General features: G+C 44.4%; 1 long non-coding RNA gene across 9 annotated transcripts in view; it reads left to right on the top strand.

The window, feature by feature from the left end:
- Positions 1 to 26,973, top strand: part of LOC147099990 (uncharacterized) — a 191,672-nt gene that overhangs the window by 147,844 nt on the left and 16,855 nt on the right. For 4 of the 9 annotated variants that reach the window (XR_015073795.1, XR_015073792.1, XR_015073793.1 and 1 more), the window contains 2 exons: positions 18,490 to 18,604; positions 21,196 to 21,262. This is a non-coding gene — a long non-coding RNA (uncharacterized LOC147099990). Of the gene's footprint in view, positions 1 to 4,931; positions 7,028 to 18,489; positions 18,605 to 21,195; positions 21,263 to 26,973 lie in introns of those variants that run through there. The other 5 variants (XR_015073799.1, XR_015073791.1, XR_015073798.1 and 2 more) reach the window with 4 other exon arrangements.

Here is a 26,973-nt window from a genome sequence, read left to right as displayed (position 1 = left end):
CACCCAGAGAGTGGTGAACCTGTGGAATTCTCTACCACAAAAGGCAGTGGAGGCCAATTCATTAAATATATTCAAGAAGGAGTTAAATATATTTCTTAAGGCTAAAGGGATCAAGGGATATGGGGAGAAGGCAGGGATAGGGTACTGAGTTTGGATGAACAGCCATGATCTCATTGAATGGCGGAGCAGGTTCGAGGGGCCGAATGGCCTACTCCTGCTCCTATCTTCTATGTTTCTATGTTTCTATAACCTCAGAAGCAGATAGATTCTGTGGATAAAAACCGAAAATGCTGGAAGCACACGGTGGGTCTGTCCTTGTCTGAAAAATGAAAAAAAACTGCTTCATCTCCAGGGTGGACTCTGACCAAGGGGCCCAACCCTCCAACTTTGATACCTGGTGACATGTACCAAGTCTAAGAGGGCAAATTCAGCCAGGCTGTGGGCCCAGAGTGGAGCCTCCCTAGATGATAGTACGAGTTGGATATGGACTCTAACTCTATAGGGCCAGTTCTCTGACCCCACACTCTCTCTCTCTCTCTCTCTCTCTCTCTCTCTCTCTCTCTCTCTCTCTCTCTCTCTCTCTCTCTCTCTCTCTCTCTCTCTCTCTCTCTCGAGAGAGAGAGAGAGAGAGAGAGAGAGAGAGAGAGAGAGAGAGAGAGAGAGAGAGAGAGAAGCTCTGTCCAGGAACACAGCCTCACTGAATTTTCCTTACGGTGTAATTCCTGGCCATTCAAGAGGCCTTCACTCTAACAATTCACAATTCAAAAGAAGAGTTGCGCAGGATATGCTGGAAAAACACCGCACCTATGAAGAGGAAAGGCAGGTGAATGTTTTGGCGGAGAGCCCACCTCAGGACTCTAACCAAGACCTTACCCGAAACATTAGCCTGTCCTTTCTCTGAGTATTTCCGACATTTTCTGTTTTTATTTCAGATTTCCAGTGATCCTAATTGCCTTTCCTGTTTATCAGTGGCACGGGCTGACTAAAAGGAGCTGCTAACTGAGAGCAAGCGTACAAATTTACACCCTCGCTCATTGTCTTTCAAAAAAAATTACATCTTTTCACAAATGACTGCATGATCATTAATATTTTACACTGAAAACTATTGTACTCAGGAATTAGGGAACAGTGAAATTATAGAAACATATTAGGTGCACAATACAACTACATGAAATAGTTGCAAGAATTTGGAGGGGCAGGCTGTAGATTTTTGATTCCATTGTTGCGCTTTATATTTTGTATTTATTTTTCTGGGCAAGGACAGATCTTTGTAAAGGCGTTACGTTCTGGCTGTTTGATGGAATATTTTAAATTCTTCAGCATCTGCTCTTCATTGAGAGAGCGATGCACAGCTGTAAGCTTTCTCTTGATTGCATAGTAAGAGGAAAGCCAGAGAGCGGAGGCACGGACTAGAATCTGGGTTAATGGTGTCCTGGGGTGAGGCAACAAACGGCACCTGTGATCGCTCCTCACTCGTAATTCAGGGGCTAAAATCCTGCAACGCATCAAGGGGGGGGGGGGGGGGGGGTTCTCATTAATTCCAGTAATCATCAGTCAACGTTTTTTTTTCAATGCAAGCGCGTTTATTTTTGATTTGAACAACCCAGTAGAAGGGCCAGGGCCCATACTGCACGACACCACCAAAGGGTACACAGAGTAGAAGGGAACGTGAGGTAAATCAGGAAGCAATGGTTAGATGTCAGCAAGCTTTTGGGCCTTTTCAAAGCCTATAGATCATAGGAGGAAGAGAAGACAGAGGGAGTTTTTAAAGGAGCAAGAGCCCCATGAGATAGACATCACCAGGTTTGGGATTTAAAAGCCTGTATATTACAGGAGGAAAGGATGATTGAAGGAGTCTGTAATGGGAGAAGAGCCAGTTTTATCACCAGCAACTGGTGTCATGGTATATCTCAAGGCAATTTATGTGATTGTGTTTTGTCTGTGTTTATAAACTGGGAAAGTTTGCCCAAACTATTTTCATGAAGACAGTGCCCCTTTAAATGCTCTGGTTTGATCCAGGTCGTGTGGTGCTCTCGTTGCTATTCTGACATTGGCTCATAACAGAAAGGAGGCTCTGAGAACCATTTTGAAAAGAGAGTTCTTTTGATGAGGGACAATCTTTAGGAACTTTCCTGTTTCTTCATGGCTGCCTCTCACCTGTGACTGATGCTGGTGATTGTATATAGTGACCGCTTTGATATTTATTGCATGCTCCCAGTTTTCTCTGATCGTTTACTGGTCTGCCAGTAATGCACCTTAAGGCACTCAAAGATAGGCATGGCCATTGTTTTATTTTGGATGTTATTCTGGCAGGTGGGCCTGCAATTTGAGGGGGGGAGCTCGGATCCTCCAGGCTTCCACTCCTCTTAAAATACCTGACAATTGTCCTGTGTGAGAGAGTGGCCGCTTGTTCTACCCGCCTCCATTACGCCGCACTGGCAGTGTTGGTGCATCTCTGGGGTTGTTCCCAGCTTTCCTGGGAATTTTAAAAAATTCATTAATGGGATGTGGGCGTCGCTGGCAAGACCAGCATTTATTGCCCCATCCCAAGTTGCCCTTGAGAAGGTGGTGGTGAGCCACCTTCTTGAACTGCTGCAGTCTGTGTGGTGAAGGTACTCCCACAGTGCAGTTAGGTAGGAAGTTCCAGGATTTTGACCCAGCGACGATGAAGGATCGGCGATATACTTCTAAATCAGGATGATGTGTAACTTGGAGGGGAACTTGGAGGTGGTGGTGTTCCCATGTGCCTGCTGCCCTTGTCCTTCTAGGCGGTAGAGGTCGCGGGTTTGGGAGGTGCTGCCCAAGAAGCCTTGGCGAGTTGCTGCAGTGCATCTTGTAGATGGTCCACACTGCAGCCACAGTACACCGGTGGTGGAGGGAGTGAATGTTTAAGGTGGTAGATGGGGTGCCAATCAAACAAATTGCTTTGTCCTGTATGGTGTCAAGCTTCTTGAGTGTTGTTGGAGTTGCACTCGTCCAGGCAAGTGGAGAGTCCTTCCATCACACTCCTTACTTGTGCCTTGTAGATGGTGGAAAGGCTTTGGGGAGCCAGGAGGTGAGACACTCGCCGCAGAACCTCAATGGGGGCTTAGCTGGACTTGCGTTAGAGAGCAAGTGTTGATCCATTCTGGGCCTAGCAAGAGTCCGAACATGGAAGAAGCAAATGGTGATCAATCCCAGTTGGGCCTCTGTTCCCTGAGGAAAGTAAAAAACACTGTGGGCTGTTTTTTATTTGGCCCAGTCTTGGTTTCTGGGCAAGGCAGAGTGATACTTCAAGTTTCGCTGCCTCCGTGGAGAGGGCGTTTTTCCTGTGCTACTACAGGCGCAAAGACCACCGTCTTTTTAAAATAACCTTGCTCCTGGAATCTGGGATGGGATCAGGGCGAGAGTGGCATGTGGAGTTTCCGCCTCGCCTCATTTCCAGCACCATGGCCAGAATTTTTTACTCTAATCTCTCTGAATATAGGCAATTTGGATGCAAAAAAGGGGCCATTATGAATACTGTTAGGAGCTTGGTGTATTCAGGTGATATTGGGCTCTGAGAATCAAGTGTTTAAGGGGCACTGTCTCCATGGAGATGATGCTCGACAAGCCTTGCATTGCGGATCGGGTAGAGCTACGCACCTTTACCATCGTGGGTCAAATCACCAGCAAGTGCTGCGTACCAACGCAATTTATCTCATTGTATTTTAGAGTTAGCCAAACATTTATTTCATAAAGGCATTGGCTCTTTAAAAATCCACTGCAAAATGAAGGATAGGGAATTTTCAACCATGTATTCAAAAGGTTAACAGTTCAAAAGGCCACGAATACCTTTTCCTGATTACTGATCTGTATAGATCTCTCGCCAACTATCGGGGAAGGCCCAAGACCAAGTCATGAAATTGAAAATTGGGACTTTCAAAGAACTGCACCTGTGTATTTGCTCCAGGGCTGCAACATAAACAGATTCCACATCGCTAGGCAATTCCGGACCAATTCCTTTTGAAACAGTCGGTAATATAAAGAGTGTGGGAGAAATTCCTTTCAAAAAAATAATTATACCCTTCAACCATCAAGGGTTAAAGGGACACCGTGGTCACAAAAAGTAGGTATGGCAAGTCCTTCTTGTTTGCAAGCATCGTGACAAGATAAATCTCATTTGGAATCTATCCTTTTGCTCATGACATCATTACGATGATCAATGACTCTCATCTCTTCTCTCTACTCAAACAAACCACTGATTTTTTTTTTTGCCAAATATATTTTGCATCAAACCGTGCCCCTTTAATGAAGGAGAAATCATTTCTTATCTCAGTTGGCAGTCATGTGACAAGCGTTTGGCTCCGCAGTGTGGCAAAGAGGCCGAGTGGTGCGCAAGTGATGCCAGACAGCCCGTCCTGCAGATGAAGCCCCCCCACCTCCAGAGCTGTCGCCCGTGCCCACACATTAATCACATGGAGCCCTGCTGCACAATAGACCTCATTACAGAAACACTGCCTGTTTGTCAGCCCGCCCTTAGCCAACAACTCTCTGATGTGCAGTTGGCTCAATATCTGGGAATGTCTTTGTACAGACGTAGTACAATCGCCCTCTCTTTTTTTTCATTAACCACTTCTGGTCTGGGACTGAAAATCAAGCAGCCCAGAACAGCCCATAAACCTTGTGCTGAGACAGCCAATTATTGAGCACATTTGAACTCAAACAATAATGATTGAAATAACTTAAAAATAATTCAGATTGAAGAGCATCCTTTGTTTTGTGAACCTCGTTATAATGCTCTGATCTATCCTATTTATCTGATAAAACCCTTTCTTCAATTAAACTTGTTATTAAAATACAAAATCCACATTTGATGATGCCGCTGTCATGAACAAGACTGCTGTTTGGCCATTATCCAGGTCCCCCCACCCCCACCCTCCTGAAGTTGCTGGCTTTTCCAGGATGTGAGTCCACGAGTGTCAACCATCCCCTGATAAAATGACCCAAGTGACCATTCTTCATGGGCGATGGTTTATATCACCTGGCTATTTAATCGATGAGGTAGACAGTCGAGCCCAGTCCTGCCCTCATTTCATGTCCACACCCGTTTAATTTCCAACAGGAGTCACTGTGACAGCAATCAGGAGAGGGAATCCAGTCTGATTTCCCTCCACCCTTTTCTATCCCAGGAACAAATGTTTAGTTCAATGCATTTCCTTCCCTGCAAATGCCACATCCCATCCCATCCCATCCCAATGCCTCATCCCAAATTAAACATATTTAATTTTAGCAAAATATGATTCTGATACAAAAAGAAAGTTTTTGAAGATTCCTCTTTGACTCTGAAACAGCAATCCACCAGGACAACTCGCTCCTTAAGTTGAGGATAAGGGTTTGTCCTGTTGGGGTTAGCAGACTACCTGAACCGCTCACTGGAAAATGTGCAATTCAGAGAGGCACGTTGCAGCAGTGACTACACTTCAAAAAGTACTTCATTGGCTGAAAAGCACTTTGGGATGTCTGGTGGTCATGAAAGGCACTCTATAAATGCAAGTCTTTCTTTCTCTCCTTCCAACCTGCAGATCTGAGGAGCTTCATTACAGTGGAGCTGGCACTGTGCACCAGCCTGAGTCTTTGGATACAAGTTACCTTTCCCATGTTCACATGGCAGCTCTGTTAGTCAGCAGCCATTAAGTTTTTCTTTACCTTCCGTATTGAACACAATGTATAGATATAAATGTAGGAAGCTCCAGTACATAACCGAACGTTCTGGTGCAGTACTAAGCTATATAGAGTAAGATGGTCCTTGGCTGTCAGTTTGGCTTACTCTTGCCTTTGAGTTACAACGTTGTCAGTTCAAGCCCCATCCCAGAACTTGAGATACAGATCTCCCCTGGCACGACACACAGGTAAATCGACCAAGCGTAGTCTTCAGGTCAAGCAAGGTTAGGTCATTGGACTAGGGTATGCAGATATAATTCAGTCCCTATTTTAGTTATACATGCTATCTTTATTTTTATATTTCCATGATAAATTCCTATGCCTGCATTTATAATGCAAAGTGCCTATGTAAACTTGTCATGTTGTAAGTACACTCTCCTGCCAATGGTGGCGCTGCAGCACCTCCATTCAGAGGTAATTACAGTCTGACAAGTTTTATTATTATAAATATAGACAGAGGTTATAATGAAAACATCTCACAAGAAATATGCACAGATGTAGGATTTTTAATATATAGTTTCGTTTTGCAATTGATTTATTATTTTATCTTACTATAAAAATGCCCTCATCAGACTGTTATTTTAAACTAAGAGCCTAATTGAGTTGACTTAATTTCTCTGCTGTTCTGATCTATTCCACTTGCTCTGCCCTTAGTATAAAAGTGAATTTTCAAAGCTGGGGACATATATTTTTTAAGGTTTAACTTGGGGTCGGTGCTTGCAATGTATTGTTAGAGAAATGGAAACTGCTCTAGTGAGAAGAGGAATTCTTCGACAACCATTTTAGTAATGAATTGGCCCTGTTCGTTTTTATATAGTTAGGGCTGGGTGGCTTTGTAATGATCAGAGCTGTTAGAAAATGGTCTTAATTTAAAGAATTTAGGAGCATTTTCCCCCATAAACTTCTCTGAATTAAGGTGAGCTTTAACCATGGATAAAGAGACAGCCTTAAATCTCCCCAATGCCTCGCTAACGCTCCCAATCTTTTCAATTATCTCAAACCACCTATCTATCCTCTAAATTCTCCCAAAACTTTTAATAATCCATCCCAGCAACCAAGCCCTCTTCTACTTGCTTCCCTTTGCATTACTTAAGTTGTGCCCTGAATTAACATTACTTGCTTTCTCCGCACTTTCAGAGCAACTGAGGATGGACAATAAATGTGGCCTTACCAGCGTGTCCTACATCCTGTAATTAAAAAGGATTGATGCGAGGAAGCTTGGCATCACAGCTGTGCTCGGAGATGGTCCACTTCAGGACAGGACAGTGATTGTTCCACCCGACTTGTCAGTGCCTCCCCTTTTGTCTGGACAAATGAAGTCAAAGTGGCCTGGACATCTTAACATGTATGAATTTTTTTTTAATTAAACGTTGCTTGAACTGGAGATAGATCCCTTACTAGCTACCTGGCTTCTGATTCACCCTCTGCGGATCTTTTAGTTTGTTTGTTTCTTGAAAGTTTTAGAATGCGCAGTCACCTAAGGCAGCATCAAAGCTAAATGAGAAGAAAATAATGTTCCAGTGTGGTATATTTTGAAGTAGTCCCATTTTAAAAGTCTGGTAAGTGCCAAAGTAAAACGAAAATTAGCAAAGAAAAAACTGACAGCGAAAACTGTGGGACAGCCATATTTGTTTCCCAGGTTGATCGTATGAATGAATTGCTTATATTTTTAATCTGTTTGGGGAGACAGGGATGGGAACATTGTGGGGAGATGAAGGAAACACGTTCCACTTTGGCCTAGCACACTGATGATTCTTTAATGTAGACTGTAAATGAAAGGGTGAGGCTCACAGAATTCTACTTAATGCCATTGCAGTAAAAAATGAGAGGGGACCGAATCCGATTTTGAAAATGTGGAAGGACAATGATGATCTAAGCAGGCTTATTTGACTAGTATGGGGGGGCACACAACCCAAGAACACAAATTGAACATTAACTAGTCCCTGAATGAGCCGAAAGATTGGAAAATAAATCGGACACAGAGCAGTGGATGTGGAACAGAATCCCAGTAAAAGCAGTTGATGCAATGTTGACTAACTCCTTCAAAAAGAACTGGATAAATATTTAGTTGGGAATGTGACTGGAGGTCATATGTGCTACCTTCAGCACAAGAGAGGAAAACAGGGGCAAGAGGTAATGGCAATCACATTCAAAATAATTCAACTTGTGATGTGCAACAAAAGTGCTGACAGGACATCTATGAGGGCTGGCCATTTAAAGGTGACTTTAAAATGAGGGGAATGTACTTCTGTACCACTACAATGGAGAGGTGTTTGAACTGGCAAACATCACAAAGGCAAATACAGATGCAATAGTTCTTTCTGCCCATCCGGTGCATTCTTCCATAGAAACCTACAGTCCCTCCCATCACAGCAACCAATTGTCTCTGGATTGATCCCAGAGGTTTTGTCTCCCTAACTGGAAGAACATTTCAAGTATTAATCACTCTTTGCATAAAGGAACCTGGCATCAGTCCTGAACTTGTCTTTTACAAGTTTGTCCCTTGTCCTACAGTTGTAATTTAAACTGTAATAGTGCTCAGAATGAACCTTTTCTACTCCACATAGTATTTTATATATCTCTATAATGTCCCCTCTCATTTATCTTCTTTCATGGAGGGAATGTTCTAACTTTTCCTCTGACACTCTGGATCAGTCTCGTGGCCTTTCTCTGAACCATTTCCAAGGTTTGGATATTTCCCTTGTGCCTTGTTGCCCAGAAGATAAATTACAAACTGAGAGAGAACAACCACAATATTTAAAAAAAACAAATGTATAACAGCTTATTACAGATTGCTATCTTCACGAAAAACCATTGGGAGAAACAATTTTTGTTTGCGGAAGAAGAGTTGGCATTGCCTCATTTTCAGAATGACGTTGTATGTCAATGAATCCATGATGCATCGACTGTGATTAGGCAGATATGATTAAGCAGAGTCAACACAGTTTTCTGAAAGGGAAAACGTGTTTGACAAATCTATTAAAGGTTTTTGAGGATGTAACTAACGGGGTAGATAAGGGGGAACCAGTGGATGCAGTATATTTGGATTTTCAGACGGCATTCGATAAAGTGCCACACAAGAGGTTGTTACACAAGATTAGGGCTCACGGGATTGGGGGTAACATATTAGCATGGATAGAGGATTGGTTAACACACGGAAAACAGAGTAGGAATAAACGGTCATTTTCGGGATGGGAGTGTGTAACTAGTGGAGTGCCGCAAGGATCAGTGCTTGGGCCTCAGCTATTTACAACTACTAGATCAATGACTTAGATGAGGAGACTGAGTGTAATCTTAGGCAGTCCCTCGAAACCGAGGATGACTTGCTTCCACATTAAAAATGAGTTTGCAGGTGACGGATGAGTCCAATGCGGGACCTACAGTCTCTGTCACAGGTGGGGCAGACGGTGGTTGAAGGGGTGGGTGGGTGGGGTGCTTGGGTTGACGTGCGCTCCTTCCGCTGTTTGTGCTTGGCTTCCGCTTGCTCCCGCGAAGAGACTCGAGGTGTTCGGCACCTTCCCGGATGCTTCCCCTCCACTTTTTGCGGTCTTGGGCCAGGGATTCCCAGGTGTCGATGGGGATGTTACACTTTTTCAAGGAGGCTTTGAGAGTGTCCTTGAAGTGCTTCCTCTGCAAATATATCCAAGTTTGCTGACGGTACAAAGCTAGGTGGGAAAATAAGTTGCGAGGTGGATGTAAACAGGCTGCAAAGGGATATAGACCAGTTAAGTGATTGGCCAGGAAGGTGGCAGATGGTTTATAATGTGGGGAAGTGTGAAATTATCCACTTTGGTAGGAAGAAAGGAAAATCAGAATATTTTTTAAAAGGTGAGAGACTAGTAAATGTTGGTATTCAGAGGGATTTGAGGATCCTTGTACATGAATCACAGAAAGTTAACATGCAGGTATAGCAAGCAATTAGGAAGGCAAATGGTATGCTAGTCTTTATTGCAAGGGGTTTGGTGTAATAGAGTAAGGAAGACTGTTGTCTCACAGCGCCAGGGACCCGGGTTCGAATCCGGCCTCGGGTGACTGTCTGTGTGGAGTCTGCACATTCTCCCCGTGTTTGCGTGGGTTTCCTCCGGGTGCTCCGGTTTCCTCCCACAGTCCAAAGATGTGCGGGTTAGGTTGATTGGCTATGATAAATTGACCCTTAGTGTTAGGGGGATTAAATACGTGGGGTTACGGGGATCGGGTGGGATATGTGTCGGTGCAGGCTCGATGGGCCGAAATGGCCTCTATCTGCACTGTGGGGTTTCTGTGATTCTGTGATTCTGTGACTTGCTGCAATTATTTAGGGGTTTGGTGAGACCACACCTGGAGTAATGTGTACAGTTTTCGTCTCCTTACCTAAGGAAGGATATATTTGCACAATAGCAAAATACTGCAGATGCTGGAGGATATACTTGCCTTGGAGTGGGTGCAACCAAGGTTCACTAGATTGATTCCTGGGATGAGAGGGCTGTCCTATGAGGAGAGATTGAGTAGAATGGGCCGATACTCTCTGGAGATTAGAAGAATGAGAGGTGATCTTATTGAAACTTATAAAATTCTTAGAGGGCTTGACGTAGATACTGAGAAGCTGTTTCCCCTGGCTGGAGAGTCTAGAACTAGGGGTCACAGTCTCAGGATAAGGGGGCGGCCATTTAGGACTGAGATGAGGAGAAATGTATTCACTTCGAGGGTTGTGAATCTTTGGAATTCTCTACCCCAGAGGGCTGTGGATGCTCAGTTGATGAGTATATTCAAGACAGAGATCGATAGATTTTTGAATATTAAGGGAATCAAGGGATATGGGGATAGGGTGGGAAAGTGGAGTTGAGGTAAAAGATCAGCCAAGATCTTATTGAATGACGGAGCAGGCTCAGTGGGCCATATGGCCTACTCCTGCTCCTATTTCTTATATTCTTATGATTTATGTGTTCAGAAATAAGTAAGTAAGATTTGCCACACTCACACACAACCTTTCAGTGTTTGTACTGTTAGAAAATTTGAAAAAATGTTTCTGTTACATGTAATTTCAGCTTTGGGAGAAAGAAGTTCCTATTTAGGAGTCTCTTCAGAAAAAGCTTGCATTTAAATAGCACTTTATCCCATGTTTCAACGTGCTTCACAAACAGTAATTTACTTTGAAAAAGCAGTGACTCTTATGTGGGCAAATGTAGCCGTCGTTTTGTGCACAGCCTGATCCCACAAACAGCAATCAGATGAATGGCCAGTTAATCCATTTTTTTTCTTGGTGGTGTTGGTGAATTGAGGAATGTAAGCCAGGATGTTGAAGAACTCCCTACTCTCTTTCAAACAGTACCCTGTGTTTTTTCACACCCACCTGAACAGGCAGGTTAATGTCTCACCCAAAGGCTGGGAGAACGTTAATAGTTGTAATTTGGGGGAGGGGGCGTGGCTAAAGTTTCCATATATATTAATCTAATATTTTAATATTTCAAATATTTTCAACTTATTGTGGAGTATCTGGAACTGATGAAGCTTTATCTTGACTCTGCAACACAGTGAGTGAAAAATTATGTACAGTGGACAGGAAAAAGGACTGGGATGATCATGGCAGATAAATGGATTGACAGCCTTGCTTTGTTTCTACGTTCCTGTATTCTTAAGAAGCTTTTGAGTTTTGACAACTGAGGACAATAGGAAGACACAAAATGGAGTCAACGGTTTTTATAAAGTATATTTGTTGACGCTGCGATAAGTCCATGACACAGAGGGTTAAACTGACTCTCCTGGGCAGCGTATGGCTTGATTACTGTCTCATCAATAACAGCGGGCAGCCGTCTATGATCTTGCCGCTAACGGCAGGGACTGGTATACAGTACCAAGGAAGGTTTGCTGTCAAAGACAGAGTTATGACAGCTCTTGCTGCCTTGACAGTGGCTTTCACCAGGGGTTGCCATGAGAGAGCCGGGCCAAGTTGAAGGGTATCCCATGGAGTCGTCGAGGCAACAATTTCAGGGATGCTCCTCTCTGCTGTCTCTGGGTCAGCCATCCTTCAAGGTGACAGTTTTCCCTGCCTTTGTCTCCAGCAATGGGGGCTTGCCAAGCTACACAGCCTAACTGTACTATTTGTTTATATAATGAACAGATGCAGCCTTTAATTTACTCACTGAGTTCTGAGCAGCCAGGCACCCCCCCGGCCTCAGTTGCTGGGCCTAAGAAAGGGGTCATTGTTCTAGTGTGTATTCTCCCACAGGCTGAGAGACCGTGCAGACAAATACCTCCACAGCCTCTTTTCATTGCCTTGTACTGAGTCTCACACAAGCAACTCGCTCTGCACAGCTGATGAGTTTAGCCGATGAGCAGCCTCATTCCCCCCTCCCCCGCACTTTCTACTTTAGGGATGTTTTCAATTAAAAATGCTTAGAAATTAAAAAAAATTAAATGAACGTCCACTATTCTACTTGAGAGTTTTCCTTCTTCGTCATGGCCACGATCCCCGCAACTAACACATGGATTACATGTCTGAGGGGAAAAAGATCGATTGGAATGAGTGGTGTCTGGCCTCTGGCTGGAACGGAGAGAGAACCAAATAGTCTAGGGCGTCTTCCTGAAGGCTCATGGCCATCCCAAAGCCTCCACACACCTGTCCAGAGGGGGACGCAGGGCTGGAAAAATGAGCTAATATCTGCTGCCTACCCAAAGCCAGATAGAGGCAGTGCCCTCCCACCTTGACCACTGGTCAAACCAGGAAATGCTGGAAATACACAGCACCCTCCCAGCAATAGCAGTGCCCTCCCACCTTGACCACTGGCTGTGGAGGTATTTGTCTGCATGGTCTCTCAGTGTGCACAGCTGGCTGGTTGAGAATGGCAGAAAAATAAAGAGAGTGCAAATGATGCGTACATGTTTGCATGACTTTTTATTTCCTTGAGTCTCCTTGTGTTCTTATACTATAAGTAATACAGACACTTTAAGCTCATTTTAGTTACTGCTTTTACTAGCTGTATTCTTGCCTTGTTTCTGTGCTGCCGCATGGTGCGGAGTGATACAAGATGTCCGACGCTGCACTGTGCACTGCCCATGCACAGTGTGCCACATAGCAATATAACTACACCATACCAAAGTAGTTCCATACCAAAGTAGTTCCATTTAACGATGTGATACTATAACAATGTAACATCCCTCTTTCTCAAAAAACTAAAACATGAAATTTAACAATTTAAATGAACAAATATTATATCTAAACTATTATCAACTACAAAGAATCGTGAGTTTTTTTTAATTCGCGATATCGCTCAGGTGGTTGGATGTTGTCCCTCCATCTTGTGGACTTGGTGGTGACCATTCCTCTCTGCGGTGTTTTGGTGTGTTCCGCTCTCGTTGTTGTTGCTGTCGCCTTTGGAGTTGGAGTGTGCATGCTCGTGGTTGTTTGATTTGTAGCACTTGTTTCTGGTGTTGTACTGCTTGTGGTAGCTGGTGTTGTCAATGTTGCTGATGTTGTCTGCTGCTTATCCAGTTCAGGTGTAGGTCTGATGTGGTGTCTGTTCCGTCTGTATTGGTTACCAGGTTCAGTCTCTACGAAGTAGGATCTTGGAGTATCAGCTTTTCCAATGACCTTGGCTGGATTCCAGGTTTTTAACACCGGGTCTTGCACATGCACTGATTGTCCATTCAGCAATTCTGGTAGCATCTTTGCATGTTTATCGTAATGTTTGTTTCCTAAGATTTGTGCTTCAGCCAGCTTTTGTCTGAAGTCCTCCTGGTCCTGGGGAGGATGTATTTCTGCTGGTAGTGTAGTCTTAAACTTCCTCCCATTCAGCAATTCCGCAGGTGATTTTATGTCTGCTTTCAGTGGTGTTGATCTGAGTGATAGGAGGGAAAGGCCTTGGTCTTCCCCCATCTCACTACTTTTGATGAGAGTTCTCTTGACAGTCTGGATCTGTCTTTCGATGAACCCGTGTCCCCTTGGGAAACGTGGGGATGAGGTTACTATTTTGAACCCATACTTTTCTGTCAGAGCTCTGAATTCACTCGATGTGAACTGGGTTCCATTGTCACAGATTACCTTTTCCGGGATTCCTTGTTCAGCAAACAAGCTCTTTGCAATCCTGGTGGTAGTTGTGGCTCTCAAGTCTTTCATCCTTCTCACAAAAGGAAACTTGGAATAGTAATCTGCCACTATGAGATACCATTCTTGATTGCACATGAAGAGACCTGCCCCAACAGTGTGCCATGGTCTTGATGGTATTTCACTAGGTATCAGCTCCTCTTTCTGTTGTGCATTTCTGTATTTCTGGCATATACCACATGCAGAGACCATCTGTTCGATATTTTTGTACATGCCTATCCAGTATACAGCTGATCTGGCTCTCAGCTTGCATTTCTCCATTCCCATGTGGCCTTCATGTATGAGATGGAGAAGTTGTGTCTGCATCGTCTTTGGCACGATGATCCTTGATCCAGCAAGGAGAATACCGTCTTCTACTGCAATATCGTCTTTAATCGTCCAGTATTGACGAATTGTCGCCTGTACCTGCTGGATTCTCTCCGGCCACCCCTGTATTACTTGTTGTGTGAGTAGTTGCAACTCCTCATCTTTGCTAGTCTCATCTCTGATTTGACTGAGCTTTGTAGGGGTAACATTCACTAAGTGGTGGATTTTTACTGTTAGGCCCTCCACCTCGTGTTTCTCATATGGTGACAATCGAGACAATGCATCTGCTAGCACCATTTCCTTTCCTGGCTTATATTTAAGCGTGAAGTCATAGCTTTGGATCCTTAGAAGTAGTCTTTGCAGTCTTGCAGGCGCTTTGCACAGATTCTTCTTATAGATCTGTTCTAGTGGACGATGGTCACTCTCTATTGTAAATCGCCTGTCATATATGTATGTATGGAATTTCTCGCATCCGTACACTACTGCTAATAGTTCTCTTTCTATGTTGGTGTATCTCGTCTTGGCTGACGTCAAGGCCTTTGATGCGAAAGCTATTGGCTTTCCTTCCTGCACCAGAGCTGCCCCTAGTCCTCTGGTAGAAGCGTCTACTTGCAGAGTGACTGGTTTTCTTCTGTCATAATATGACAGACTTGTTTCTTTGCACAACAGTTCTTTAAGTTGTTTGAAATTCCTTTCGTGTGATTCAGACCACTGGTATTCGGTGTCTTCTTTCAATAGCTCTCTGAGATTTGTTGTATGTTCCGACATGTGTGGGATGAAAGAACTCATGTATTGGACCAAGCCAAGGTAGCTCCTCAGCTCTTTCTTGTCTTTGGGTGGTTTCATTTCAGCAATCGCCGCAATCTTCTCTGGATTTGGCTTGACTCCCTCTGGTGTATAAATCATATCGAAGAATTGGCATTCCTTGACTTTAACTATGCACTTATCTGCATTTAACTTGATGCCAGCCTTCCTGGTACTCTCCATGGCCTCATGTAGGTGCATGTCATGGTCTCTTTCATCTGCTACATAGATCTGAATATCATCAGCTATTCCTATAGCTCCTTCACAGCCTCTATGTCTCGTCTATTTTCTGTTGAAAGATATCTTGACTGACCTTTAGCCCGAATGGTAGTCGCAGGAATTTGTAACGCCCAAATGGTGTGTTGAATGTTGTCAGTGTTGTTGATTCCTCATCCAACTTCACGTTCCAATATCCATTTCTGGCATCTAGTTTTGAGAAAACCTTGGCTCCTGCCAGTGATGGCGTAATCTCCTCTAGCGTTGGGGTGGGATAGTGGTCCCTCTTTATCACCTGGTTTAGATCTTTGGGGTCCAAACATATTCTGAGACGCCCGTTTGGCTTTTCTCATACCACAATTGAGTTTACCCAGTCTGTGGGTTCAGTGACCTTTACGATCACTCCCTTTTCTTCCATCTCCTTTAGCTCTCTTTCAAGCTTTGTCTTCAGCTCGATGGGTACTTTTCGTGGAGCATGGATAACGGGCTTTACCTCTGGATCGATGGTGATGTGGTATTGGAAATCTCCGAAACATCCCACTGTATCATCGAAACATTCCAGATACATGTCTATCAAGTCTTTTTTACTCTTGATTTGTGGGCGGTTCTCCAGTGGGGTGTTGTTGTCTATCTTCAGTGGTATTTCCGTCAGCTCGTGATGCACTGAGATCAATCTCAACTTCTCGCAGCTGTTTAATCCCAGGATCGCTGGCCCCTCAGTGTCGGTGACATAGAACATGCAGTTGATGTTCTTTCTTTTATGTGTCCCTTTGATAAAGGTTATTCTGAGTTGTTTAATCTCACTCCCCCCGTATGCTGTCAGCGTGACATTACTTGCCTTTAAACAACCATTTTTCGGGTAGCCATCTTCTCTCAGGTTTTCGGGAAAGATCTGCTGGTATATTCTCAATGGGAGAATGTTGCTCTGAGCCCCTGTGTCCAGCTTCAACTTTAAGTTGATGGTTTTGGGCCGACCTTTGATCTTTTTTTTGATTTGGATGATGGTGTGCAATTCTCTCCTCGGAGTATTTTCCGCTCTGGACATCTCGTGAAGCTGTATCTTTATGGTTTCGATGTTTAGTGCATTGTCGTGATCATCATCATCATCCTGCTCATCCATGGCATGGATATTGTGTTTTTTTCTCTGGTTCTGCTGTCCGCCTTTGTTTTTGATGTATGTTCCTTCTTTCTTCGTTCTACACCTCTTTTCCCAGTGGTTTAGTTTGCCACATGCATTGCAGCTTGTTCCATATGCTGGACATTTCCTCTTGTCTGTGTAATCGTGCGGTCTGCCACAATTTCTGCACATGTTTCCCCCGTTGTCATGTGCATGTCTTTGTGTGTTGTACTTTTCTCTCACTGCATCCACTCTGTTGTCCGTCTCAGAAGCCGTCCGCATGTCAGCCGTTTGAGAAATCAGCGTTTTCATTTGCTGCTTCATGGCTTCATGAGCTCTCGCAGTATCTACAGCCTCTGTTATTCCGAGCTTTTCTTTTCCTATCAGGGCTTTTTGTACCTCTACATGCGCTGACCCCCATATTAGCTGGTCCACAAGCCTTTCTTCCATTTCCTTAAATTTACACTTGCTGGCTTCATTTCTCAGCTTTGTCAGGAAATTGTCAGCTGGTTCACCGGGTTCCTGTCTTAGATTCTGGAATTTGTATCTGTGTATGCAGTGATTGGATTTAGGCTCTAGATGGTTGCTGAATTTATCAAAAATTGTCGCAGGGTTTTCCTTTTCCTCTTCAGTCAAACTCCAGCTATTATACAAATCTAGACCTTTTTCTCCTGTCCACAACAGAATGTAACTAACCTTTTCCTCGTTGGTAGCGCCCTTCAGGAAGCTTTTGAATGTAAGCTCACATTTCTGTTTGAACTTGCGGAATGCTTCTACTATATCGTCGGCTTCCCAGTTCATGAGGGGTTGCATTTGCACAGTCGTCATTTTAGTTTCCCGTACGATTCACTCTCAAATCACTGCAGACATCGGCACTCACAATCAGCTCATAAAATCACTTTTCATCTTATTCATAGTTCGTATAGCCAAATTTTGTACTCACTTATACCGCTGCCACCATGTTGTGTCTCCTTGTGTTCTTATACTATAAGTAATACAGGCACTTTTAGCTCATTTTAGTTACTGCTTTTATTAGCTGTATTCTTGCCTTGTTTCTGTGCTGCCGCATGGTGCGGAGTGATACAAGATGTCCGATGCTGCACTGTGCACTGCCCATGCACAGTGTGCCACATAGCAACATAACTACACCATACCAAAGTAGTTCCATACCAAAGTAGTTCCATTTAACGATGTGATACTATAACAATGTAACACAGTACTTTGTGGAAAATCTCAGAATTTTCTAATAACATGTTCCCTGTCATGTGCCCTCTATACAGATACTAATTCTGCAGCTTAAAACCAAAGTCTAGTGTTTGAACCTTCTTTAGCCATTTGGATGAGTTTGGTTTTCACCTACACTGAACCCAAATTACATTTTGCCAACTGGTGAATCTGGAGCGATTAAGTTCTAAAGACACTTGACCAACTTAAAACATACCAGGCCAATACTCCTGGAGTTACCTCATTGCCCACAAATATCTGTTGCTGTCTTCGTTCAGAGGAAAATTGTGAGGTTCATCTCTCAACATTTGCAGTCAGTCCCTGCCATCATGTGACCACTTTAGCAACCCCTGTCCTGTCCAGTCATGTCTCTGATTCACAGCTCTCAGAGGGTTCTTTTTAACTCAATATCTATTTCTACAAATACAAACAAATTCCAAATTGTAGTGCTGAAATTACATTGTGGGACGCTAGCCTACAGCATATTCATCTATTTAGTGGCAATGTTAATCCATTTACAGGCTAAGCCTTTCTTATGTTGGTATAAATTCAGGGCCCATGTCTCTCTGAACAGGTCCTAACCATCGGTGCTTAAAGCATGTTGATGACCAATTCAGCAATGAGACAGAATATAACAATCTCAGAATGCCACAGTCTCTGTTCTATGCATTGTATAATTGTGCTAACATCGTTACATGTGCCAATTCCAATATAGCTTCCTTGATTCTTGCAGTGACCTTTATGCAGCTGCACAATTATGGAAACTGTGAAATTTGATAATTATTTTAGTAACTTCCAGAGACTTGAAGCTTAAAGGTGAAGCAGTATGAGGTATGAATGTTATGAGAAATGTTATGCTGCTTTGCTAGCTGTACATAGTGGCTTTAGGGAATGATGAGGAATAAAGTAGAGTGTGAGTATGTGACCTTAGAGATTGGCCGAATGAATCAAAATGCAACAACCCTGTACAATCCTATATTCCTAAGAACATTGGGACATACTGGGGGGGAAGGAGCAGCAGTAGTTAAGTACATCTAATGATGGTTGTTTGATTCCTTAGGGAGGAATTTCACAGCGTTTTTCCTGAAATTGGCCTCGGCTTTTCTGTCTCCTGCAGGAGTTACCATGACTAGTGACTGGGGAGGGTGGTGCACGGAATTGCACTTCTGAATAAGGTGAGCACGGTTAGAGCAGATGGCCTTTTCTTGTCCTTTTTTGTATGTTCATGCACAACGGTCATTTTGAGATGTTTTGAATAGAAAAGAATTACAAAAGCAATGTGCTATTCTCGACTGAGACTGGGTGGGACAGAAGCCGATGTAAATAAGGGGGGGAGCAACCCATTTCAGGTGGTGGGGGGGGGGGAGGGGAGCAGGCGTGGGGCAACCCATCACACTCAGGTGTGTGGGGTATAGACCATTTTGTCCCATGTGTGATTGTGCCTCATTGGCTGAGGTTTGATTGTGATATTGGTGTCTCGTTATTGAGCTACCCTACAAGCCGTAAGCGTTCAACTTGACCATCAGAATTAGCTGCAGAGAGTCTCAGTCCATATTGATATAGACTGCAATTTCTCTGCAAGCAATGAAAGGAAATCCCCTCATTTCCTGCCACAACTTCCACTATTTTCAGTGGATCTGGTTATGTCTAATGGAAAAGGCATGTTGTTATTGAGTGACCTCTTTAGTAGGCAGTTCGACTGTTCCATTGTGTTAAAAACAGGAAATATTGGAAAGACCCTGCAGATCATTCAATATCTAAAAGAGAAAAGACAGGTTAATGTTTCATCAAAACACCTGAAAGTCAACTAAGCTTTCCCTTTCAGTTGCTAACTGACTTGCTGTGCATTTCCAACATCTTCTGGCTTTAATTCACACATCCTGTGTTTGTAGCTTCCTTGATTACTAGTGGGGACCTTAGCTTCCCTCACCCTGAATCCTGGGCATTTGAAATCTCAGATAAGGTGTAATTCCATGATCCTGTGCTCCCAGTGGGGTCCTTGTATCTGCAGGGAGCATGGGTCAGATGATTGGGGCTACAATATGGGATTATATCAAACCTCAGCCCCAAAATATAGGGGGGACCCCCTCCAGAATTTAAATCCTCAGTTTGCTTCTATACATTCACCTTTACAAACCTACTCTGTTTTAGAACTGCTTTTTAAAATGATAGGTTAGTGCCCCAGCCAACATCGACTGCTCCAATAAGACTTGGCAATAATTAGTGAGAAATTAAGGTTATTTATTTTCAGTTTTTAACTAAGCTCCAAATCTCCCATGCTACACAATATTCCTCCTCACTGTGTTGAAAACAAGACACATTGCCCCATCTCTCAATGGCATTACCATCGCTGAATCCCCCGCCATCAACATCCTGGGGGGTCACCATTGACAAGAAACTTAACTGGACCAGCCACATAAATACTGTGGCTACAAGAGCAGGTCAGAGGCTGAGTATTCTGTGGTGAGTGTCTCACCTCCCGACTCCCCAAAGCCTTTCCATCATCTACAAGCCACGAGTCAGGAGTGTGATGGAATACTTTCCACTTGCCCGGATGTGTACAGGGGCAACAACACTCAAGAAGCTCGACACCATCCAGGACAAAGCAGCCCGCTTGATTGGCACCCACCACCTTAAACATTCACTCCCTCCACCACCGGCACACTGTGGCTGCAGTGTGTACCATCTACAAGATGTACTGCAGCAACTTGCCAAGGGTTCCTCGACAGCACCTCCAATACCCACGACCTCTAACACTTTAAAACCTATCTCTTTAACTAAACTTTTGTTCATCTGTAGTAATATCACCTTATGTGGCTCCGTGTCCAATTTTGTTTGATAATCGCTCCTGTGAAGCACCTTGGGAGGTTTTACTCCGTTAAAAGCACTATATAAATGCAAATTGTTGTTGTTGTTGAGGGGAAAAAGCTGAGCGCTTTAGCTTAGAGCTACTGAGTGGAAAAACCAGCTAAAGTTCCCAATCCTGATTGCTATCCAATGACCCCTGCTAGAAAGTGTGCGTGCATGGACAGAATTGGGATCATCCTCGATGCCCCTCATGGTCAAATAGTATGGCAACACACACATAATGAATGGCCACCTGGGCAAGGTACTGGTAGGCAGTCAGAATCCGCGGAGCTGTACCTCAGCAGGGAATCAGCACCTTCAGGAGAGAAGGGGGAATGGGCGGGGGTGGCAAACTGGAACACAAAAAATCTTATATATATATATATATTTATATATATATATTAAAGGCTCGCTCCTGAAAATATATCTCAAGCAGTTGGACATGCGTTCGGGGGATGAGAGAGGAGGAGATCCAAAAGGATGTATGTAAAAGGAGTTATTTAAATGTAGCCTCTCGCTATGATGGTCTCTGATCCCGACACCCTTAATGCGAGTGTTTTACACAGCCCCATCAATAAATAAACCAGAAAAAAATCCCCCCCCCCTTGACACGCCCCTCATTTTAATGTACTAAGCTCAGGGTCAATTAGAGTGCCCATCGCATTCTAAAATACACCCACTGTGTTCTGAATATTAAAATACTGTAAAATCTGGCACCATATCTATATTTAGAAATAATAATTAAATGTAAAAAGGAAACACCTTATAAATATCAGCAGAATTGATCACCAATGTGAATTCAGTTTATTTGCATAGATTGACAATAAGGGGCATTGTCTTTAAATAATTTTTATGCATGAAAGTGTAATCTTTCACTTCACTGAACGCCATTTATTAATTTTTTTTCCTTGCCAACCAGAGACCCTGAGATTGGCATCGTGGGTACCAGAGGGAGGCAGGCCGAGGCAGCAGCCCAGAATTAAAACGTGAGTCCTGCACACATCGAATAATTTATGCATCAAAGTCTAACAAATAAAGGCTAACCACCGCCACCCCCCACCCCCCCCCCCAGCCCCAGGGGATTGAAGCCACCACCCCTGCAGCACAGAATTTCCGCTCGTTCACTCATTAGCAATGGCAAAGCAGATGCGAGGAAAACTCCCATTGGCTGTGCCAGGGCTGTCATATTGCAGAAGGACCCTTGATTGCTGCCCCTTCTACTCAGCAGCAACCTGTTTATGTGTGGGGCGGGAGGGTTTGGAGGTAAGTCAGCGAGGAGAGGAGCTGAATAACACGCAGATGTTAATAGACGATCGGTTTGTGGGGGGGGTGGTTGGGGGGGAAAGATCCAGCTTCATACGGGGAGGGGTGCGCACTCGTTATTCAGGCGCTGGTTGCTTTTAATGAGGCTGTGTTAATTAGCTGCAATGATTAGTTCCTCCTTCTGCCTTAACTCTTTCATCAGCTGCTCAGATTTAAAACAAAATGTTTCCTGGGGTGGTTTTGGGCGGGGTAGGGGGAGACGATGGAGGGAAAGACAGAGGGAGAGAGATCCAACTCTTAGAAATGGAGCCTAATATTTTTCATTTCGGTAACTTTGTCCAATTGCTGTCCTTTTAGGAGACGTTTTCCCTGCTCAGTGTATTTTCAATGACCTCGTTATTCATTATCCCGTCCACAAGCGTGCGTAAAGATTATTTTTTAATGAAAGATATTTTTGGTATGACAGACTGTGGAAGGCTGTACCCTGGAGTCAGTCTGACCTTTATTTACCTATTTCACTTCCTTCCCCTCCACCTCCCACCCCCGCCAAAGGGACCAGCCGTTGCTGGGATACCGCTCGACAGGCGTCAGCAGTCCTCTGGTACTTCACACTCACCTGGCCGTTCTTTGAACCTGGCCTATGGGGTCGATTTTAACTCCCAGTGGGAAACCGCAGGAGTTGGTCACGTTTTCCGCCTGCCCACAATAGCACGAGTCCACGGCATTTTTAACCACAGGGGGTGGGGTAAATATTCCTTGTCGGCCCAGAGGAGCATTCCTGTTCCTCCCGGCTCCACAAAATAATTTTTTTTTTAAACTTACCTTCTAGGCCCTCTGCACGTCCTGATCCTCTTCTGACTTGCTTCAGCCTGGCGGGAGAGCGGCTTCCTCGCTCAGGCCGGAGTTAAAATGGCCTCCGGGCCCACTTGACGTGGTCAGACCTCAATTAGCATATTTAAAGAAGGACCCCCCCCCACCGGCTTCAGGCGGGCGCCTTTGCTGCCTGCTCAGAAGAGCAGGTAGAAATCGGAGATGACGGGAGCCAGGCAGTTTTCCAGCGGGTAACACGGGCCATTTTAACTGCCCACTCGCCCGGTTAGAGCCCCTCCTCCCCACATGAACGTTGGGTAGCCTGATCAACAGCCACTCGTGCACTTTTTCCAGCGGGGGGTTGCTGGAACAATCAGACCAGTCACAGCTGGTACTGTCTACTGTCGTTATAGCAGCAAGTTCTAACACCCGGCCTGGCACCATTCACGCATACAAAAGATTATGAGAGGACGTGAATGTTTAACAGCTCTGAATCTCTCTCTCTCGCTGCTGTGTTTTTTGCTTAAACCTTTTTTTTTGGTTCTGAGGGATGCTGCACTTTCCATTAGGGAACCCAGTGTCAGCATCAAACTACAAAGAACAAGTTAGCGACAAAATAAAGCACCCTTCATACTGTTCCATCAAGTACCCACAGGTCAAGTACAGCATGGATTAGATATAGAATAAAGCTCCCTCTACACTTTCCCATCAAGCATGCACAGGTCAAGTACAACATAGATTAGATATAGAATAAAGCCCCCTCTACACTGTCCTATCAAGCAATCCCAGGTCAAATATAGCATGGGTTAGACGTAGAGTAAAGCTCTTGTTACTTCGCCCCAACAATGTAGCTCAGCGCCAACCTCAGAATGCCCCTCTTCAGGAGAGTGACATTTTTCCATTTCCCACCCAGCCATTCTGTGGCCTCTCTAAGTGAGACTGCCAATTAGTGATGAATAAGGAGCACTCAGTGGATCCAAACTGTCCAGACCCTTGCAGCCAATATAGAGAGAGAGGAGCTGTTTCCTCCCATCAATCTGGACATGAACCCACGTCTATGTGTTATGTTTTGAAACTACCGGTCAGAGGGTTGAAAGTAGCACAGTACATCATTATAAAGCCCTCAGAGCTCTATGGAGGCGTTAGAAGAAATAATTCTTGGTTCTACATTGAACCCACCTTTAGTATTCAGTTCAAGGGCTCGGCGTGCTTTGTTTTATAATTATATAGGCTGCTCAATGGGCAAAGCTCAAATTTTGTTTTAAGGATTAATATCTAACTAGGTGGTGGGCACAGGTATAATGGAGAGAATGAACTGCACCCACTGAACAGGTTTTTCTCTCCACCTTTTTACAATGACTGAAGCACGTTTAGTGCATTTCACTCATTAAACTGAATGTCAAACATTCCTCTTTCACATTGGGTGGGGGGAGCAGCATGAACATTGAATGTGCCACCAGCAAAAAGAGATGGGCCGAGCTGAATTTGACCTGCTCCTTCAGATTGAGTCCAGTCCAAGTTCTTCATGCTTAAGCTTGTGGAAATTTGGATTGCTGGAATATAATGGATCGGGGCCTTTCCCAATGAGAGGCTCTTTGCGGCTTCTGAGAAAGCAAAAGAAATCTCGCTGACAGGATGATATGGGGCCTGTCAGGGCTCAATTACAACAGTGACTATACTTCAAAAGTACTTCATTGGCTGTAAAGCACTTTACAACAGCCTGAGATGGTGAAAGGCGCTATATAAATGCAAGTTCTTTCTATCTTTCTTTCTCTCTTTCTCTATTTTTCTCTCGTTCTCTCTCCTCTCTCTCTCTCTCTCTCCAGTGTTAGTTGTGGCTCAGTGGGTAGCACACTCGCCCCTGAGTCAGAAGGTTGTGGGTTCAAGTTCCCACTCCAGGGACTAAAGCTAGGCTGACACTCCAGTGCAGTGCTGAGGGAGTGCTGCACTGTCGGAGGTGCCGTCTTTCGGATGAGATGTTAAACCGAGGTCCCGTCTGCTCTCTCAGGCGGACGTAAAAGATCCCATGGCACTATTTCAAAGAAGAGCAGGGGAGTTATCCCCGGTGTCCTGGCCAATATTTATCCTTCAACCAACATAACAAAAACAGATTATCTGGTCATTAGCACATTGCTGTTTGTGGGACCTTGCTGTGCGCAAATTGGCTGCCATGTTTCCCACATTACAACAGTGACTCCACTTCAAAGGTACTTCATTGGCTGTAAAGCGCTTTGAGACGTCCAGTGGTCATGAAAGGTGCTGTATAACGGCAAGTTTTCTTTCTTTCCCTCTCCTCTCTCGTTATTTCTCTCTTTCTCTACTTCTCTCTTTCTTTCTCTACAATTGTCCCAAGTGTACCTGGGGCTAAGGGAGGGGCAAAGGCCAGCCAAGGTTTCCAGGCCTGATTGCTATCTAGTCACTCCCGGGTGGATCTTGGGATGAGGAGAGGAGCAGACTTGGCTGTGATGCCTTCCTTGGCCGAACATCCCGCTGACTCTCGCTGTCTGGGCTGGTGAATGAAGAATGGCCATTTGGTCGCGCAGTACCTGAGGACAACCAGCACCTACAGAACCGTACAAGGGAGGAGGGGAGACAATGGTGGGGGGTGAAAGAGAACGTGGCAGTGAATGAGTTACAAAAAATAGGAGGGCGGTGGCAATGCATTTTTTTTATCCCTTCACATTTTAATGATGTACGATCTCTCCCAGCAGTGGTTGCAGAGCGTTGACTGAGCGACATAAAAATCACTTCAGGGGGAGAAAAAAAATAGGATTTTCTTTTGGAAAAAAAGGTTTTTTTTCTCCCCCTCTGCGATTCAGAGTCACAGTGGAGTCGGGCGGGAAGCATCAGATAATCTTAATGATGAGGTGACGTTGGGAGTCAGGACATACCAAGTGCATATGTCAGTATCCAGGCTGTCAGAAACAATCACTCCATTCTCGGCAACCTCTCCAACTCCGCAATTAATGTACTGTTAATGAAATTCACTGGAGCCTCACTAAACGTTTGCGCCGAGGAAAACAGAGAAAGCACAACAAACGGCTCTTGTCAGGGTCCTTTGAAACCCCCGTTCCCTCTTCTCCTCACCCATCACATTCACAGATACACCCGCTTCCGAGGCTGATTTAAATAAACTGCCTTCTAATTAAATAGTGTTTGATTTTTTTTATTACTAATCGAATTCCAAGGCTGTTGAGATGTGCTGGAGTACTTTACTGTGAGAGACTGCATGAATACTGTTTTTATATCGACTGCGTTAAAGCTATTGTCTAAAAGCAGCTTTTAAAGACAAAAAAGGGCACTTTGCTTTCTCTACAGATCTGATTGGGTTTATTGCTTCCATTGTACGACCCCCCTTTTCTTCCAGATCCTCTATTTAACCAGCTGATGGGAAGTATTTCAATAACATTTTCTTTTTTTCCTCACTTGCATTTCCCCCCCCCCCCTTCCTGTTCTGCAGGTGATGGCTCACTCTGGGGTATGGTACTAACAAAATGTTTTAGGGACATTAAAAAGCCTTGACAACCCGTCTCTTTATCAGAGATCAACCCCACCTACCCACCTTCTTACCATATCCTTCAATCTCGCCTCTCTCTCGCTAAGAAATGCACCCATTGTCTCTTGCCCCCATTTAGAACTCCAGTAGGAGTCACCCAAGTGGCTGTTCTCCACGTATGAAGCTCAACATTGACTGTTGGCAGGCTCTTCAACCCGGGCAGGCGTCACAGTTGAGTCCGGTCCTGACCTCCCCTGACAGCCCCACACCTGCATTTTCCAGCCTGATTCAGTGAAAAGCACTCACGAGCTGGAAACCTGGCTGAATTTTTGTATTCTCCCCCTCCCTTGTCCAGGGGTGCTGAGGCAAATTGTAACTCCCCAAGTCCTGTCCAGGCTGAGGTCAGCTCACACAGCACAGGCCGATGATTGACCAACTACCATTGTTGTAATTTAAAAAAAAATGATTATTAAAAGCTCAGATGCTCCCCATCATTTTTTTTTACAAATATCTGGTCTCCTGAGGATAGAATAAGGACACGAGTGTCTGAAACCTTCCGTTCTCCATTTCATCCCTCAATGCCCACATAAGAATCATATCTATCTCACTCTGCAAATATTAATCCTTGTTCATTTCAAATATTACTTCTAACAGCTCACTCCCCACTACTTACAGTCTGTTCAGAGCAATCTCAAACTCATCCTGGTGCATTAGACACCAGCACACCAAAAGGTCTCTGGTTTGATCCCTGACCTGAGCTGTGTTAGCTCATTTCAGATGGTGGTCGGGATGCTAGAATTGGCCTCAGTGCCCAGGACTAGAGAAGGGTAAAATCAGCCAGGCTTCCTGCTCCTCAGTGGCTTCTGCTGGATCGTTTGAGTGTGTGTGTCTGTGTTTGTGTGTGCGCGTCTGTGTGTGTGTGTGTGTGTATGTCTGTGTGTGTGTGTCTGTGTCTGCGCGTCTGTGTGTGTATGTCTGTGTGTGTGTCTGCGTGTGTGTGCATCTGCGTGTGTCTGTGTCTGTGTGTGTCTGTCTGTGTCTGTGTGTGTCTGTATCTATGTGTGTGTGTGTCTGTGTGTGCCTGTCTGTGTCTGTATCTGTATCTGCGTGTCTGTGTGTGTGTGTCTG

This window comes from Somniosus microcephalus, chromosome 27 (genome assembly GCF_052327205.1).
Source record: "Somniosus microcephalus isolate GS21.2 chromosome 27, FLI_Smic_1.0, whole genome shotgun sequence".
In the NCBI taxonomy this organism is placed as follows: Eukaryota; Metazoa; Chordata; class Chondrichthyes; order Squaliformes; family Somniosidae; genus Somniosus; species Somniosus microcephalus.
The sequence above is the reverse complement of the archived record's forward strand: the minus strand, read 5'-3'. Positions and strand labels throughout refer to the sequence as shown.